This window comes from Alexandromys fortis, unplaced genomic scaffold, assembly GCF_014885135.2.
Source record: "Alexandromys fortis isolate MF-2015 unplaced genomic scaffold, M_Fortis_MF-2015_v1.1 scaffold_32, whole genome shotgun sequence".
In the NCBI taxonomy this organism is placed as follows: Eukaryota; Metazoa; Chordata; class Mammalia; order Rodentia; family Cricetidae; genus Alexandromys; species Alexandromys fortis.
In genome coordinates this window covers 8,566,623-8,581,707 of record NW_026067938.1, presented here as the reverse complement: position 1 = coordinate 8,581,707, position 15,085 = coordinate 8,566,623, and the positions used below count along the sequence as shown (strand labels likewise).

Below are 15,085 nucleotides of genomic sequence, written 5' to 3'. Positions count from 1 at the left end.
GTGTATTAGCCACTATCACTACAGATCACTTGTAAGACACGTTAAAAATTGGCTCCGCCCCCGGCCTCTCCCCCCCACTACTCCTCGAAATCTATGATTCAGACGAGGTCTAAAGACAGGAGCATTTGGAAAAGATTTGGAGATTAAAAATACGACGCTGTGATTTTTCAATACAAAGACCACAGCCAGCCAGCCATAGACAACAAGAACTATTTAAAATAATCACATCTCCAGAAGTTGCAGGACGACAAAGTCCGAGTCGTCCAATAAGCCAGTAGAGACTGATCGCGCTTCCGCCCTACAAAAACCCGGGCAGGCGACACGTTGCGACGAGTTTCAGCTGCAGAAGAGGAAGAGCATCACCTGCAGTCCGAGGCGTGGGAAACGCTGCCCAACTGGGTTTGGAAGCCCGGGAGGTAAGCGCAACTGGGGACCCTGGTGGCCTGATCCGGTGCTGAGTGCGAGGTAGCCTGTGCTCGGCTGGGCGCCAAGACTCGGCGGGGAGAAGAGTGGCGGATATTTCATCGTGGGGACGGCCGGGGCCAGGGAGATGACTGCGGCGGGGGAGCCGGCTGCAGCCAGGGCGTCCGCAGCTGCAACTGGCTGGGAGGCCGACTGAAGCCGGAGAACCCCTTCCAGCACCCGGGAGTCGGGGGCGAGGCGGAGCCTTGACGTCACCTCCCCTCCCCCAGCCGCTCCTGGAAGGAGGAGTGGGGGAAAAAGAGGCAGAGATCCGCCGCAGTTGCCGGCCGTAACTCCTCTACTCGGCAGCTGGCTGCCTGGACATGTCCTGACAAACTTGGCTTCTCATCGAAGACCTTCACTTCTCTCTCCAGACCTCGTGCGCTCTTTCTCTCTCTCCACCTCTTTTGGTGCTCAAACTTTCCCCGGGTCGGAAGCCACTGGAAATGCGACCACCTGAGTCCCGACTGCACTGGAGGATCACACTCTGGTTGGGGATATGCTGAAGATTCTAGGGAGGCAAACTTGGTACTTCGAGCCCGGCTCCTAACAAAAATCCGATCGGCGTGGGATATACCCAACTGCCGAGGACTGTAAGGAAGAGCACCCAGGACCGGGCTACTGTGGTGAGTTCTTTGTTCAGTGCATGCCTTGTAGAATTTAAGTTTAAACGTAAATGAAATAACGTGGGGGATATTTCAATGTAAGCGAGTGGCGGAATTCATGTGAATCTCGCCGGGTCTGCGCTTAGGGAACTGGACTCCCTTTATGGGGCGCGGGAATGAAAGACAAGCATGCGCAGCTTTTGGAATTCACAAAATACACACAGAGCGCTGTTCAAAAGAACTTGAGAAGCGAAGCCGTTTGTGCATTATTTTCAGTGTAACTTGTTATAGAAATGGTGCCCAGGGAGGGCGCGTTGGGGACTGGGTGATCTGCAGTGGCGCAGCGCCCTCTAGTCCGAGCACCGGGCAAGGCGCGCCCCCAGCTCCTAGCTCAGTGCAGACCTCGAACTTGAACCTGCTGGGCACACTAACGACGTGGACCAGACAGAGCTCGGTCGCTTCCATCACAGCCTTCATTTACACCGGTCCACAGTTAATGCATTAACAAAAATCAGCTTGCGTGGACTGAGTGCAGAAGCCATGCTGAGGGGAAAAGGTTTTTAGGGGGAACAGTTCCCCCTTCCACCTAATTTCCACGAGGCTCTGGGGACAGGGTGACGGAGGATGGACCATTTAAAGGATGTTCGTGGAACTTGAACTACACTTCTCTTCATGTGAAGGCAATTCGCTCGTAGCTAAAAAGGTATCTCCATTTCGTTTCGTTGGTGGCTGAAGGATTAGCAAAATGTGGCAGCTTAGGAGACTGACTGCATCTTTGCCTCTCAGTGGTTCCTGTAGAGACCGAGTGCAACTTCTTCTAGGCAGTGAGGTTTATCAGTTAGCCTGGATAGTGATAAAATAGTCTTAAGATATTTTAGCCCTACTAAGCACTAATTAAATATTCATATATGTTTGAATATTTTTTAAATCAGGAATTCCTTTGTGCCACTTAGAAAATCCAGATTTAATGTTACCGAATAGTGTTTTTATACTTTTTATTGTTCTTTTCCTCTCCTGCCATGACTACCCCAGGCCCGCTCTCATCCCCTCCCCCAACGGCTGGCTTTCTTGTGTGGTTGTGTTTTGTTGAGAGTTAAAATTCCGTCAGGGTCGCAAACCGGTTGAGCTTGGAGATCAGGTCGTTCTCTTTCGCGGCGTTCCGGGTATGGAACGGTGACCGTCACTGCGCGAGCACTTTGCGCAATTGGTAGCTGCGGCCAGAGTCTTCTTTGGGTTATGATGATGCTCGTTTTTGCTGGGTGTTGTGAATTTGTGTGTGTTCCAAACAGTGAGCAGGGAATGGAGAGCTACAAATCAGCAAACTCATTCTGCAGGCAGTACTTTTTCTTCCTAAGCGTAACCTGCCAGGCATTGTTATTATCTTTATTTTTAGTCACCTTCCTTTAAGGTGGCTTAAGTGACTTTCACTTTGAGCCGAAGAAATGCTCTCCTAACTAGTCTCACTAGCCCCCGGCTGCCGTGCAGTTCGCCTGCAGTCCCTTCCGCCTGCTCCTAGGGAAATCTGATCTCTTCGTTGTCGCGGCGTTAAAACGTTAGAGCCCCACAAACTTTCCGAGGTCAAGTCTCTTCTCTGGGCTGCGTCCCAAAGCGAGACTGGCTGGCTTCGACTGACTCCCGATTGCGCTTTCAGCTGGTACCTAGAGCACTGCCCACGCTGTGGATGGACTTGCAGCCCTGGGATGCGCTGGCTAGGCACTCGGGCGCCAGAGGGAGTTCTGCAAGTGGGGTGCTTGTTAGCCGGGGATCTCTCATTCTCGCTGGAGAACTTGTAGCCCTGGGGCCGGGATCTAGGACTGCGGGATCCTTGGTGTGGAATAAAGCGCTGAGAATGCGCCCAGGGAGGCTCAGCTGCTTTTAGTCCTACAGACCCGGGGATTGGGGGGCGTCTGTCCCGGAGGCCAGCGTTGGGGTTCACTGCCACAGTCCGGGAGGGTCTGAGGTTTAACCAAATCTGCATAACAGGTCTCGAGAAAACTTATGCACCCCCTGCCTCCACCCCCACCTCCACCCCCCATCTCCGGCCTTAATGTGGATTTCAGGAGGAAGTAAATTCCGACCTAACTGCATTCCTTTCCAGACCCTCAGTAGTTTTTCACCCTGGTGGCTGCAGACTCGGAGCGAGGCTTTCAAATGCCGATTCGGGGATTTCCTGGAGGTTGGGGAAAAGTCTAAAGAGAGGCTTGGCGGCGGCTGGGTGGGGAGGTGTCCCTTACGCCTAAGGTGACTTCTCCTCCCCCTTTACTGTCTTTTTTTTTGGGGGGGGGAAAGATAAGCAAATGTTTCCCCTTTCCTAGCAGAAAGCATCCAATAAAATTCCGCGCAGCAGTAACAGGCGCAGCAGCCAGCTCGAAATTCTAGAACAGTCCCCAGACTGCTCCTCCCGCAGTACTACAAGCTCCTCGAGGGCGCTCGCCTCGGTGCACGCTGGGCTCCGATCTTGGTAGTCCCCGGGCGCTTCTGTCCAGGGGCGGGGCGGGTCTCGAGCTGCGCGCACCGAATCCCGAAGTCTCGGGGCTGGAGAAACGAGAGCCGGCGCTGGCAGGCGTGGCCGCGGGCGGAGGGATACACACCGCGGAGCGCTGGGCGCGCGGGCCAGACTGGACGCGGCGGGGCTTGGACGACCGGCGGCGCCATGCGGACGTGCGAGCCCAGTGCGGCTCCCGGCACAGCGGTCTACCGCCGCCGGGCGCGCTGAGCACCCGGGCCGTGCGCCCCACCGCACCGCGACTACTTGGAGCCAACTTTGCAGTAAGTTTGCTGCGGGTGGAGTGGAGCCCGGGGCCCGGGGTGAGTGTCCTCCCACCCACGCTTCCCCGGCTGCACTGTGGCGGGGGCTGGAGCTCGTCTCCTTGCCCCACTCGCAGAGTTGAGTGACCGACCGCGGCTCCGGGATGCGGGGGCGGAGGGGTGGAGGGACCGGAGGGACGTGCGGGGAATGGTGATTGCGGAGTCGGGGGACAGGCGCCGCGGTTCCGGGACCAGCGCGGTACTCACGCAGCGCCGGTCTGTCTGACCCGGGAGCACGAGTGCCCGCCGGCTCCTGGTTCGACTCCTGTCTGCCTCGGCTTTGGAGTTTTTCCCAAGTACTGAGATGAAAGCAGAGCCGATTACTTGAGCGTGGGATCCTCGAAATGGAGCCGCAGAGTTTCTTAGATGTTCTGTGCCCGGAGGAGTGCAACGCCGAGGTTGAATGCGGCTCCTTTGCTAGGCTAAGCCGCGGGGAATTGTGCGGCCGGGCAGTTGTCTGTTCTCTGGAAGATAAACTTATGAGCTCTTTATTAAAGAGAGGGTCTGCCTCATAGTCCTCACCATGCTTTATATTAGGCAGCTAACTTTTGGCTGTCTTGTAAGACTCCCACCCCCTACTGATGGGAATTGCAGGACCTTGGAAACAAGGAGACAATTGTGTGCTATAGCAAAGTAAATTCGCAAATATTTTCTGTGTAGTTAATTTTTTTTTATGTGCCTGCACTATGGTTTCATTAAGTGGCTTTTGTTAAGCAACTCCCGAGTGCCTGGAAGATTTTTTTTTTTAAACTGGGAATTTGCATAGAAAATTACAGTCAGAAACGATTTAAAAGGCTTGTACTTAACTTTGCAAAAGTTGATTTCTGCTGCTTCGTGTAGTCTATATTTAATAGTTTAAAAACATTTTTTATGTGCTAATACTAAGGAATGGTGATGTTTTCCACATCAGTCTGAGAGTGTTAGCCATGTTATTCAACCACATGTCCACGTACTCCCAGGTTCATTCTAGGTTATTGGGCTTTGTGTCTTGGGAATCACTGTTCTGATCTAGCAGTGGAGAACTTGCCCTCTCTCATTTTTCAATATTTTAAGATAGATACTTAAAACATGATTTTTTTAAAAAAAGATGCAATTCCCAGTTTTGACTAAAGTAATATTTTACAAGCTTAGTGTAAGTTTGACTTAGAAGTTTGCCTTTGTGTGCCCATTTCTTGAAAAATTAACATCTTAAATGAGCCAGGGTTTCTCCCCCACTCCTTTAATCCCTACTGTGAAAGGAAGTAAGGTTATTAGGGGGCCTTCATAAAGTCATTTGGGCCACCTGTGAATTCATTTTTGAGGGTAAGAAGCTTCTAGACCTGACTTTACTGGGTTCACGGCATGTTATCAGTAGACTGGTGGGTTACATTCGTGCTAAAGAGGTGTGTTCAAAGCAGTAAGGCTTTCATCTGAATGGCTCCGCCTTCTGAGCATACATCTTCAGATTGAGCTCTTGAGCCACCAATCTGGAGAAGTCATTTTTTTTTTTGGTAAAGAATATATACAGCTTTAATGAAGAAATAGACTTACAGTACCATGGTTCCCGCAGAGAACAGGAAGCAGAAGGGAAGGTTGGGCACACGCCCGGCAGATTTATAGGTTGGAGAAGTCATTTTTGTCTGTGTTAGAAGTGGAAGGGACCCAGGGGCCTCTCTACTGAATGCTCTTAGGACATTTTCCGGGACTGCTTGTTTCCACCCAGGTCTGGCTGATTTTACAGAGACTCCAAACCAAATCAAGTTGGTACACTGTTGCCTCACAGGCTGCCTAGGCGGCCGGTTTGTACCCTGAAGGACCTTCATTCTAATCTTCCTGCCTGGGAATTTACAGCAGGGGAAGTATTCTCCTGAGCAGATTGTGTGGAAGATGAAACCAAGAACTGTCTTGGAAGTCTCACTTAATTGTGTAATAGCAGGTGTTTGTCCCTAGACCCTGGCAAGGTGTTTTCAAGCAATATGATATACATCATTTAAGATTCAAAACTGCTATCTCTCAGAGGAGAAATAACAATAATTTAAAATAAAAAAATTTACTTTTATGGGTGTGTTGCCTGTTTGTATGTCCTGTGCCGTGTGTGTGCCTGGTTCCCTCAGAGGCTAGAAGGAATACTCTGGAAATGGAGTTACAGATGGCAGTGAGTTCTCACATGGGTGCTGGGAATCGAACCTGGGTCCTTGGAGAAGACCAGCTAATGCTCTAAACCGCTGAGCCATCTCCAACCCTTTCCCGCCGTTTTAAAAAAAAGCTCACCTTTTCCATTTAAATGCTTGTCAGATTCTTGCTTAATTCCAAGAGATCGTTGTATATGTGAAGGTAAACACATTGATTGCTTACATATTTTGTATAAGCCCCTTGGGAATTCAGTCATCATTTAATTTTTGGATTTCATAGAATGTTAAAGCATAGGGTTTTGTGACAAAGTTGCTCTGAGACACTGATGTGGTATCAACTCTAGCCAGTTCTGAAGGGTTTTGAAGTGGCGGTGACTTCCTTTTAGGCTGGGTAGAGCCACATAAAGGCCCACCATCTGCAATGCTGTTGCTGGCCCGGGGTGGCCTTGCCTGAATTTTCTGTTTAGGGGAACAGAAACTTTCTTACAGCACCCCTCTGTATATCCTCGCCGCTGTTTAATCTTGCCTTCTCTTCTCCATCCCTAGTCCTTTATCCATCTGTCCAGCAACTGTGGGTCTTCTTTGCAAACATTGGGACTTAGGCTCAGTGCTCATTGGTGAGCAAGTCAGATTCCCAGCCCATAAAGAGCTGAAGTCCAGAGAGGGAGAAGTTGTAGGAAATGCTCTGTTAGAATCAAAATAGTACATCACCACACTTGAACAAGCTGGAGCACCTGGAGGAGGTAGGTTAGAACGAGTTCCTCACAACAGGGTGTTTGTGTGTATGTGTGTGTGTGTGTGTGTGTGTGTGTGTGTGGCGGCAGGATACCAGGGTAAGGGAATGACAGTGAAAAATAGTATGTGGATTGTATGGCTCGATTGTGGCTTTGCTGACTGGAGAGAAACGAGACCACAGCTGTGAGAAAGCGAAACCCCTGGATCTGCTTCCGGTGTAGCTTCACTGGACTTGGCCAGGGTGGCACACAGAACAATAAATGGTGGTGGCGGAAGTTGGCTTGTGAAGACTGGAGGGTAGTTTCTATAGGGCAAAGGTTAAGGACAAGGAAACAAGGAAATATTGCAGAGAAAGGTGAAGCCACCAAACTGTATTAGAAGAGTTTCATTCGCATCATCTTTCAGGTGGGAGGAGGTGTAGCTGTTGTGTTAGATCAGAGTCCTCAGATGCTGGTTGGAGTTCTGGGCCCAAGGCAGCTTGGCTGGGTACAAGCCTGTGGGAAAGTGCCCTTTTAGTTTGAAGTAAGTGATACTGTGGCTTATATTAGAAAAGTAGGCAGAGTTCAGATTTATCAGAGTTCTTTGTAAAAACCTCACGGGAATCTACCAAGTCAGACGGCTCAGTGGTAGTGAGTGCTTGCTTCTCTTGCAGAGGACCCGAGTTCTGTTCCCAGCACCCACATTGCTGGCTTGCAACAGCTTATATATAACATAGCTGTTGGAGATGGAAGGTCTCCCACGTAATACTCCCACACAGATACATGTCCACACAGTTTGAGATAAAGTACATCCATCTTAAAGAGAAGAATAAACTGAGCTAGCAGGCACAGGAAGGGATGGTAAATCTTATTCAATTGAGGGTGTGATATCAGAAAGACATTAGAGTAGGCTCAATGGGATGGGGTGAGAAAACAGTATTTCTTGTGTGTGTGTGTGTGTGTGTGTGTGTGTGTGTGTGGTTTTTCGAGACAGGGTTTCTCTGTAGCTTTGGAGCCTGTTCTGTAAATAGCTCTTGTAGACCAGGTTGGCCTCAAACTCAACAGAGATCCACCTGCCTCTGCCTCCCAAGTGCTGGGATTAAAGGCGTGCGCCACCACTGCCTGATTGAAAACAGTATTTCTAACATAGTTAAAATACCAAGTCTGAATAAGTACATGTATGAACCAGGTGGTAATGGCACAGGCGTGTGTGGAGGGGAAGCAGTTCTGAGAAATTGAAACAAAAATCGACACATCCTCTCAGTAACATTTTTATAAATGGAGATTTGACAGTTTTATAAATGGAGATTTGACAGTGGTAAAAGGCCATCTAAACTCTGAACTTGAGGGGCCAAGGGGCAAGAAGGGATGGGGGAGTGTGTCAGCAGGCTGTCAAGACTGTATTTCAGCTCCCCGACTTCACTCAGTTGGTTAATGCCAAGATCGGGTGGGCTAGATTTCAGTTTTATGTCTTCTGGTCCCTTCCTTTGAGTTTGATTCCTTTGCTTGCAGATTCGAGCGAGGCAGGGGGGGGGAAATCAAGACTCTGCACTGGAACATAGGAAAGTACACTGGGCGAGGTGCTACTTGGCAGTGGGAAACCAGTGGTAAGATAGTCTCGCTTAGAGCAGACGGCACTTGGGGAAGACTGTTCTCTAGGGGCCGGACAGGGCCGACTGAGCTGTGGGGTGTTTCTGTTGGACCCTCTGAGGAAGAGGTCTTTAAGGCGGCAGTGTCTGTAGGGAGATGGGCTGGGAGGTTATGTTTGTCTTACTGTACTCTCGTGTGAGTAAGGTACAGAGCATCAGTCGAGAATTGGGAGAGTGCTCTGCCTTTTTGGTTCTTGTTTTTTAATGTGTTGTGGATTGCTTTTCTGTTTTAGGCACGTGGACAATGGGAAGGACGCAGGGTATTGGTTAGGGAGGTGAGTGGCATGAAGCACGACGTATGTATGTATGTATGTATGTATGTGGGTTTGTGTATGCATGTGTATATAAAACATCTGGGAAGGTAAACACAGAAGGTCATTTGCCTTGACATTAGCTTGTGGTGCCCGAAGAAGCCCTGTGTTGCCAGGAAGGCGGTGAAGGATTTCTGTAAGGCATTTGAGGATAGCTGTGGTTTGGTGGGGGAGGGGGAGAAGGAAATGTGAAAATAAGTCAAAGAAGTGCTGAGAATGCACTTTTGATTGAGATCTCTGCCAATATAAAAGAAAAATAAGGGTGTTAGTTGAAAAGAAACACAGGGTTGAGAGCCGTTTAGTTTTAAGCAGGGAGGAACCAGTGTTTATGGGCTCAGCTGAAGATTGCTGGGGGTTGGAGTTGCTGAGGGCCGAGCCCTAGAGCTGTGGAAGATGCAGGGGTTTATGGGAAAAGAGGATGGGGCTCCCCCATTCTCCCCGGAGAGGAAGGAAGGTGAGGGGCCCTCGCCCTGACTTTACTCTCCGTGGAGCGTCCCCCTTCCCGACCCGCCATTTAGCGAGGTGCCCGTACATGCACCTGAGCGCACAGGGAGCATAATTTGGCTCTTACCGAGGCTGTGCTAATTTGGGAGTGGAAGAAGTAGCCATGGTAATTGCCGCTTACTGTTCCACAGCATCCTGTAAATTATTTCTGTCTGCAGAGAGAAGCACATTAGGTGATAGGGAGTTAAAATCACAGGAGGCGAACAGCCTGTTTCTGTGGGCAAAGTTTGTCCTGGAACGTGGGTGTGACAGGCAGAGCATCAGCGTGGATGACCGCAGTCAAGAAGAGGGGGAATCCGCAGATGCCGTGTCGGCCGAGACACCGTGCCCCCGTACCTTATGTCAGCCAGAAAAGCCGGCTTCATAATTCTAATAGCCTTGTTCCCACAGATTCATGTACATAGTAAATTATATTTTAGGTACAGGTCATCAAAAACCGTGTTTGCCTTTCTTAGAGTGAGAACACATTTAACTTTATTTTGGGGGCCTTTGAAATAGCCCAGTGGAGGTGTATATTTATAAAATAGCCTGACGTCCTTGAGGTTGATTCCTAGCCCACGTGGTAGAAGGAGAGAACCCCTACACTTATCCGCTGACTTCCATGTACATCCTGTCACGTGCACTTAGCGCACCCACGCACGCACTCAGGCATGCGCACTTGAGCAGTCCCGCAAATGAAAAGTATACTTTTTTAAAGGCAAATTAGGGGAACGCTGGTTTTCCATTCTGAGGAGGGTGGCCTGTTCTCAGATTGGAATCCGTTGCTGATCCTTTCAAAGTAATATTTAAAAGTCCTGCGGGAGTAGTCATCCCGTTTGCCTCTTGGATTGAAACGAAGAACATAGAAAGTTACCAGAAGTAATTACTTAATAGAAACCAAGCTGGAAGCTGCCTGTCTAGTTCTAGGTCCCCGCCCCCTTTACTGAAAATTCTGGGAACATGGGTTAAAAAACAAAGCAAAACTGATGTGTACTCAGAAAACAGATTCTGCTTGTGAGTTCTTGGTTGTTAGAACAGAAGCCCTTAGCTGGGCAGTGGTGGTGCATGCTTTTGATCCCAGCACTCTGGAGGCTGAGGCAGTGGATGGCTGTGAGTTCGAGACTAGCCTGATCTACAGAGCGAGTTCTGGATAGACTCCAAAGCTACAGCGAAACCCTGTCTCGAAATACCAGAAAACAAACAAACAAACAAAACAAAAACAAAAAAGAAACCCTTATGATTACTGTCCTGCTTAATTTATTAGAAAAGTGAACTTTAGGGCCTTTTATTTCCCCATTGTAAATATTTCCGGAAACCACCAATCGTTACAACTGGGTAACCGTCTTCTAGTTTGAGGGGAAGATACCTTTTCACCTCTAAATAATCTTACAGATCGTTAAATATTTTATCTAATGCACAGTAGTCTTTTAAAAAGTTCAATATTGTCTTCCTAATACATAGAGGATAAAAATGGCCAGTTGGTGTGTGTGAGGACGGTGACGTCTCTCTAAGGCATGGTGCTGAACAGGACTCATGAGTTTGAGGTGTTGCCATGTCTCTGAAACATGGGAATTGCTTATAAAATCTTAAAGTTTTTGGTGAAAACAGGAGAGTCAGAGAAAGCTCCTCTTTTTAGGAGATACGGTTAATCCCACAGAAATTAGTAGTTATGGTCTCTGCACAGACGCTGCGTGCTGTTCATGAAGAAGATGCATTTGCAGCTCTTGGGACGTTTTACATGAAGATATATGAGGATAGTTTAATTTTACCAGGAAAGTTAATTTTTTTCATGTACATGTATGAGTTTTAGAACTCTATACTAAAGATGTTTACGGGGACCCCAGGCTCCTTTCCTTGAAAGCCGAGCTTAGTACACATTCTTTTCTCATTTGGTGAACTATAAATTAGGAGTTTCGACTTAATTATGAGTTCATGCCCTGCGACCTCCTTCTAAATATCAAAGGATATCCCTGGGCTCAGATGATTTTTGGAGTTTATTTTTTCTAAGTATGAAACTTAGATACTAACACACTTTTTAGACAGAATGGTGGGTCCTCTTCCCTCCTGTGTAACTGTTCCTCTTGCATAGAGTAACAGTTTGATCGTGAAGCCCAAGGCCGCAGTTCTTTATTAATACTTCTGTAGGATCAATAATATCCTCTAAAAAGTGATTTTTAAAAAAAAAACAATTATGTGATTGTATTTAGTAATTTCACCTAGTTACAGTGGCTTTCTGTGAGCAAATTCGGAGTTTAAAGAAGACAGGCCGGTTGTAAATGCTAGTCAGAGTGGTCCAGAAAGTTACTTTGCCTGTGATACATCCAATGGCGCCTGCGAATTGGTTATGGAGAGAGAAAGAGAGGGGCTTGGGGATCCTGAGAGCATCCGACGGGATAATGTGATTGGCTCACTCCATGCGGAGAGGACAGCTGTAATGTTTATCGGCTGGGATTTCTCTTATGACTGAGAAGTTGGGAGGGGACCCAGGGCCTCTTTGCGGTGCTGGGAAGGGCATCATGGCAGCCGCTGGCATAGGTCGAGCGTGCCCAAGTCTGGATGTTAGGCCTCAAGCTCTCAAAGAGACTGGTGTCTTGTTTTTGTTTCCCTGTCTTAGTTTCCTCACCTACCTCAGGTGCTAATTTGACTCCTTTGCCTTTCCGCCTTCTCCTCTACCTGCCTCTGTCTTCACCAAGGCTCCTTGTTGTCTGGCTTCCCGGCCCTTCCTAGCTTGAAAGGCTGTCCTTACCCTGATGGTTTCTCAGATGAGTGCCTCCAGGCGGGAACCCTCCTACTTAAACCACAGCTGCCTGCTTGAAGGCTTTATTTGCGCGGCCATGTGTGTTAGTCACCTGTCTGCTGCTCTGGTGGATAGCTGAGGTAATCTACTTGGGCGGAGGAATGCTTCTTGATTTCTGTCCTTGGTCACTTTGACCCTGTTCTTTGGGCCCCCCCAAAGGCACAGACACCCTGGTGGGAAGCTGTGGAGAAGGTCTGTTTTCCTCAGGGTGGACTAGGAAGCAGAGAGGTGGGGTGGGGATGGGGAGAGAGGGAAAGGACCTGGGGGTCTCAATAGCCCCCTTCAAGGTCGTGCCTTCAGTGACCTACCTCTGTTCTTTTAAACCCCATCATTTGGGGTTCCATCATTTCTCAAGGGTGCCACGGGCTAGCTACCAAGCCTTTGACACGTGGGCTTTGGGGGAACTCTTCTAAACGGCAGTAGTGGGACATCTTGTGGTAATCTGAACTCTTGACCCTGTTTTCCAGGCCTCCTGCCTTTGCCCTCCCACCCGGCTGGTAACTATGGCGTCTGTCCTCTTTGCTCAGTCCTTCCTGCCTCTCTCCTTCAGTTCACCAGAGAACCTTGCGACGGGCGTGGTTTGACCACTCCTCTCCACCTCTGGCATCCGTCGTAATGGTTCAAGCTCCCTGGCTTCTCCCCTGTCTTAGGGTAGCAGCCTCGGATTGGGGATACCCTCCCCTCCACTTGTGCCATGCTGCCCACATCTCCCAACACGGATTCCAGAGAGACTCCTTCCGCAGTCAGCGACCACGCGGGCCGTGCTCCAGATCCTCCCGCCGTTTCTCATTTTATTAGGAGTAAGACCTAAGGCCATAAAATGTGGTTGAGTAAATATAAAAATGGTAAGAAAATGGACAAATTAACCGCAGAGAATTCTCGGTTGTAGGCTACGTCCTCCACCCGAGGAACTGTGGCTACCTTTTGGTCTCCTTCCAGAGAGGATCATACCAGAAAAGCGGGTCAGGGAGAGAACGGACACATCTCAGAAGAGGTGGGGACGAGGTCAGTGTCAGCAGCACTGGGAGGTCATGTGTGTCACTTGTATGATGTGTGGAAGATGACGCTGGTCCTCTTCGTGACAACCCCAATCTAATCATAAAATGTGACCAATTCCAGTGCACGGCGATGCTGGTTCCTTCGCCTCCTGCCCTCGTGAGACGCTAGTGCGGAAACTCTGGAAATACTCTCTAAATCTAAGATGATTTCACAGTAAATCTCTTGGTGATTTTTTTTCCCCCTCTCCCTGTCTCTGTCACTGCTCCGCTGGGCTCCAGCCCCAGGGCTCTCTCAGCTGTTTTCCCGTTCCACGGTGTCTTACGGAACCCAGGCGTTACTTCCCAAAAATCTCACTCATGCTAAGCTTGAGAAATACATTTGGAAATGACTTTCCCCAGGCTCATGTGCAGCCTCTTGCTGTGGGCTTCTTCTGAAGCCCTTACCCATCATCCACTGGGCTCTTTTTCTCTTCACGGCCTATTTGTCTTAGCAGCGAGGCATCATCTATCAGGTGTGGGAAGTTGGGTTCACTTTCACTTGCCCAGTGCTGTCCCTGAGTCTCAGGAGGTGGCCATTAAATATTTGTTGATGGACTTGACTTATATAATTAAAAGAGCAAGCAGATGATAAGGAAAATTAAACTAAAAATTAATACAGTACAGGATAAACGAATACATCCCCTTTCTGCTTATTCCTCCCCCCCCCCCAGATGTTACCATTGTGAGTTTTGTCAAGAATTTGTGAGATTCTGTCAAGAATTTTTCCCAGTTTGAAGCATGTTCATGTATATACACAGTTTTTCTTCCCTCCTTTGGCAAACATGAATGGGATCAGTTAAGTTTTGCTAGTCCATATCTCTACATACCTATCGGTATGTTAAATACCACCTTATTTTTGATGTAGTATTTATTTATACAACTAAGCAAACACTGAAGTGGTTACAGTGGAATCTTGATGTAATTGTTCTTCGTGAAGTAGAGCATACTAGCATTGTCTCCTAAAACATGCTAGCCTCATTTCTGTAGAATATCTTTCTTTTTATAGTCTCTAAAACACTTTCCTAACACGTACTTTTATATTCCTAGTGTTTGGATTATGACCTCTGCCTTTCTTAATCTTTACGTCCTGAAAGTGCTGGTATTGGGTAGCGTGACCTTGACGCCTGCAGTTGAGCTGATTGGAATTTCTCTTTTTGTCTTGTTAAAATTACAGGGTTGTTTTTTTTTTTTTTAATAAAAATTTAAGTTCCTCCAAATATTAGAAGTGGTGAGCACATTGAGGTTTTTGTAGAGGTCGTTTTGGGGGAGGCTTTGGTTCTGTTCAGTCGTCCTCATTCCCCTGGAGGTCAGAGATGGGTGTGGTGTCCTGACTTGTCTGCTGAGGAGGAGGTGTGACGGTTCTACAGCAGGTGAGGGTGCCCAATGTGAACTCGATTCAGGATCAATTAAGCTGCTAATTGCTTTAGGCATCTCACTTCTCTCCTTTCCCCCTCTGGTACAGTGACGAATGGGGCAGGTTGGCAGAGGCTGAGTTAAGAGACTGTAAATTCATGTTGCCATACTAATTTTGCTGGGCTGTCAAGCCAGCCCTCCAGTCTGCCGTTCCTTTCACCTTAGCTAGCACTTAACAATTTATGCATATTCATTTAAGGGTTACTTTGCAAGGGTGCCTTTTGGCGATGTGCTGTCGGCGCTGGGGGTTTGTGAAGATGCATTGATTTTTTTTTTTTTCCCCTGGATGAATTTGTTGCTATGGCAAAGAACAGCTGGTCGGGAGAAACTCCGTTCTCTGGGCAGCTCTCAGCCCCTTGAACCTGGCCTACCTTCCCACTTGTTGAAGGCCACCTCTTGTTCAGGCTCCCTCTTGCCCTCCCCAGTCACCCTTTGCCCTTCCGGAAGTTCTGCCTCCTTTTCCCCCTGGAGTCGATGCTCGGATGATTTAGTTTTTTTTGTGTATTCAGAATTCGTCTTTGACAGGGGACCCCTGGGTAACAGGTTGTTCAGGGTTTTGAACAAGGGGTATTGGCGGCAGGGATGCTAAAATGGCAGTGCTCAGGGTGAGATTTGCTTCTTTGCCCTAGGAAGAGCAGTCACCTGTTCAAGTTTTCATTCATATTACGAAGTGACCTTTTACTGTGTGCTCACATT

The 15,085-nt window shown here is 48.4% G+C and overlaps 1 protein-coding gene across 7 annotated transcripts in view; it reads left to right on the top strand.

Moving 5' to 3' along the window:
* The first annotated feature begins 275 nt into the window (after positions 1 to 275).
* The window catches only part of Fat1 (FAT atypical cadherin 1), a 115,474-nt gene continuing 100,664 nt past the window's right edge, over positions 276 to 15,085 (top strand). Inside the window, exons 1-2 of one of the 7 annotated variants that reach the window (XM_050147217.1) lie at positions 276 to 416; positions 837 to 1,088. The gene's annotated coding sequence lies outside the window, so the exon portion shown is untranslated. Of the gene's footprint in view, positions 417 to 479; positions 1,089 to 1,518; positions 1,771 to 3,531; positions 3,876 to 15,085 lie in introns of those variants that run through there. The other 6 variants (XM_050147221.1, XM_050147214.1, XM_050147220.1 and 3 more) reach the window with 6 other exon arrangements.